We start from the raw sequence: 3,607 nt of genomic DNA, 5'->3' as shown, positions 1-3,607 counted from the left end.
GTCAGTGTAAGAGACCAATGAACCAAGAGATGATGGAGTGAGAGTAAGACCGAGATTCAATGTACCTTTGATATACCGAAGAATGCGCTTTATGGCTGCCATATGCTGTGTTTTTGGATCATGCATGAATAAACACACTTGCTGAACCGCATAGGATATATCGGGACGAGCTGAGACCGGAGTGGCACAAGGATTCGAAGAGCTGAGACCAGCTTTCTCTATAATTTCTGAAGCATATTTCTTTTGAGAAAGGAAGAGAGAGCCAGGTGAGCGAGTGACAGAGATCCCTAGGAAGTAGTTCAACGGCCCTAAATCTTTCATGGCAAATTCATTACCCAATTTAGTGATGTTGGAGGAACGCAATTTATCAGATGAGGCCGTTAGAACAATATCATCAACATAAAGAAGCAAATAAGCAATCTCCGTGCATTGGCGAAACACAAAAAGTGAGTGATCAGACATACTATGAGCAAAACCCAAAGTAGAGAGAAAGGTTGCAAACCGTTGATACCAAGCCCGAGGGGCCTGTTTGAGACCATATAAAGATTTTTGGAGCAAACATACATAATCAGGTCTAGCAGGATCTCGAAACCCCAAAGGCTGATGCATGTATATAGTCTCATGAAGGTCACCATGTAGAAAGGCATTTTTGACGTCGAGTTGGTGAATACCCCAATTTTTGGAAAGAGCAATGCTTAGAACTGCTCGAATAGTGGCTGGCTTCACAACTGGACTGAAAGTTTCCCCGCAATCAATCCCCACCAATTGATTTGCTCCATCGCCAACCAAGCCGGCCTTATATCGCTCAAAAGAGCCATCACCATTGATCTTATGCCTGAAAATCCACCAACTTCGCAAAATATTAGGATTAGGAGGACGGGGTACAAGGACCCACGTATTATTTTTAATAAGAGCATCAAATTCCTCGGTCATGGCATTCCGTCACGCAATGCAACAGAAGGGTTAGAAGGAAGAGGAGAGATGGTGGTGGAAACATGAAGGTTTAATTTTCGAATAGGCTTAAAAATTCCGTCTTGGGCACGTGTCCGCATTGTTAGAATCTCATTCGATACCTGCTTGCTTCTTGCCTACTTGTGACCTTCATCCTTCTCTCTCGGTCTGTACCATGCCTTCACCTCTCTCTCTCTTTCTCTCCCAACCAGTTACACGAACAGTTTGTATTTGGATTCCAACAGCTGCGTTTGAACTCTCTCCGTCATCAAACACATGATTTAAGGTGACTTAACTTCTCAATTTTGAATGGGTTTGTTTAATTTTGAATGGGTAAGCTTTGATTTTGAATGGATTTGGAGATTTTCCCTCTTATTTGTGATCTAGGGTGTAGAAGTGCGCAGTTTAGAGTATTTAGGGCTTACTGAATTTGTGTTGCTTTTGCTTTTTGAATAAGTATTGATTTTGATCCGCACCTAATCAATTTCAAATTTTAATTGATCAATTCTTTCTCTCTATATGTAACAAGAATAAAGAAATGTAGTGCTTGTTTTGTCTATAATGCAGCGAGTGGTGTCTGATGTAAAAAAACAATAATGACAATAATAATATGCATATTTACAGTTTTGAACTAATTACATACCAAACCATATTATATTCCCAATTAGATTAATTTGATTAGGAAATAAATTTCACAGGCATAAAGTTGAGTGAATTCTAGTTTCTGATCTAGTGAAATTAGCAATCCTTTCATCTTCTATTTTCATGTTTTTTCCCTTTGCTAGTGTTTTTCTTCTTTCTTTCTGCAACTATGTTGTTGTTTGGGCGTTCAGGAACTTGGTTTTCAATTATCCGACAGATAGAAATTCTTGTTGAAATTATAGTGAAATGTAGTGTGAAACAAGTTTATAATTGATGTGAACTTTCTGATGAGAGACGAGCAGATTCACTTAATAGACACAAGGCTTCTTAATGCTCTTTAACATGATTCATTTTTCTAATTCATTCCATAAAACGGCCAGTTAGCACAAAACAGAAGCTTATGCACAAGATAATTGATTTAACATATTTTTTATGGCCCATGCTTCTGGTTTATGTTGTAAGAACATGACTTGAATTTTATTTCCCCGCTTTTAGATGTTTGACTTCTTTACTTATCTCTGCTTTTAACTTTTTTATTTCCCCACTTTTAGATGCTTGACTTCTATTTTGGGTTGATGAAATTGCAGAGGCATGTGCTGCAAATGGAAATATCACTATCAAGTGGGATGTAATAAGTTGGACTCCAGACGGCTATGTAGTATGCAAATTAAATCAATTTTAGAATTGCATTTGGTTTTGAAACTCAATTTGGTTTGCATAATATAATATGTTGTTATGTTTTGACAGGCAATTGTTATGATGTATAATTACCAGAAACATCGCAAAATAGAAAAACCAGGTCGGACATGGGCAAAAAAAGAAGTCATCTGGAGCATGGTTGGTGCATAAACCACTGAGCAAGGAGATTGCTCTAAATTTAAAGGAAATATCCCACATTCTTGCAAGAAGGATCCAATTGTTGTGGATTTATTGCCAGGTAGGTACTAGTTTCTTTTCTTTTTGATAGTTTATCCGATTCGAACTCGAGATCTCTAGTTTGGCTCGCTTAATTGGTCCATCCAGGTACTGCATACAACCAGCAGATAGCGAATTGCTGCAAAGGGGGAGTGATGAGTGCATGGGAAGAGGACCCTGCTAATGCTGTGAGCGCCTTCCAAAGTTACAATGGGTATTGCTGGAAACTCGAACAAGACGGTTAAATTTCCAAACAAGTTCAGGTTGAAAGCACCGAAGTCTGGATACACTTGTGGCCCAACAAAGATTGTGAGGCCAACCAGATTTATTTCACCAGATAAAAGAAGAGTCACTCAAGCTTTGAGTAAGTTTATAATAACATTCTTAATTTATATATTTTTCATTGTGGTTTTCTAACATTTGATTTTATGCATGCAGTGAATTTTATTTCCCTATATTATTTTCTATCTTTTATAACCAAACACCTTTTCTATTTTGTGTCTCCTCTACATGGCAGGGTATGTAAAGGGAAATTGTAGAAGCAGTTACTGAAGTTTGAGCAACGGATGCAGGAGGTGGAGAGGATTGTTCAACCCATGTATACCGAAAAGGAAAACTCTGAGGGCATCACACCTCGTGCACAACCTTCATCGTCCAACCAGGTTGAGTCCGTAGATGAAGATGAGAATGATGTATCATAGGATATATGGTTTATCTAGATCAATAGCTATCCTATAGTTTTATCTAGGTCCGATAGAATATATAGTTTTATATACACTTTATCTTGGATCTTATAGGATATTATATGGTTTATATAGATAGGATAGTTGGTATATATACTTTATCTTGTATCGGATACGATATTGTACTAATTATTACTAAATATTATTTAATAATAATATATATCTTTTTGTTTAACTATTTCATCCAAATAAATAATATTAATCTAGAATTTAAGCTATCTTAGTTTATAAAATATCATCTCCGGCCGATATATAATCTGTAATATAATTTTGATAAAATACAAAAATATAAAATTTCCGACGGAATGCGCTGGTGAATATTCGTTGGAAATTATATTCACCAGCGAAATTCCGCT

At 36.8% G+C, this 3,607-nt stretch overlaps 1 long non-coding RNA gene across 1 annotated transcript; it reads left to right on the top strand.

The window, feature by feature from the left end:
• Positions 1–1,124: 1,124 nt before the first annotated feature.
• Positions 1,125–3,257, top strand: LOC136234722 (uncharacterized). The gene is made up of 4 exons (XR_010691449.1): positions 1,125–1,237; positions 2,181–2,251; positions 2,341–2,872; positions 3,026–3,257. It is a non-coding gene; the product is annotated as an uncharacterized lncRNA (long non-coding RNA).
• The last annotated feature ends 350 nt before the right edge of the window (positions 3,258–3,607 follow it).

This window comes from Euphorbia lathyris, chromosome 7 (genome assembly GCF_963576675.1).
Source record: "Euphorbia lathyris chromosome 7, ddEupLath1.1, whole genome shotgun sequence".
NCBI lineage: Eukaryota > Viridiplantae > Streptophyta > Magnoliopsida > Malpighiales > Euphorbiaceae > Euphorbia > Euphorbia lathyris.
This window is presented reverse-complemented; position numbering and strand designations above follow the sequence as displayed.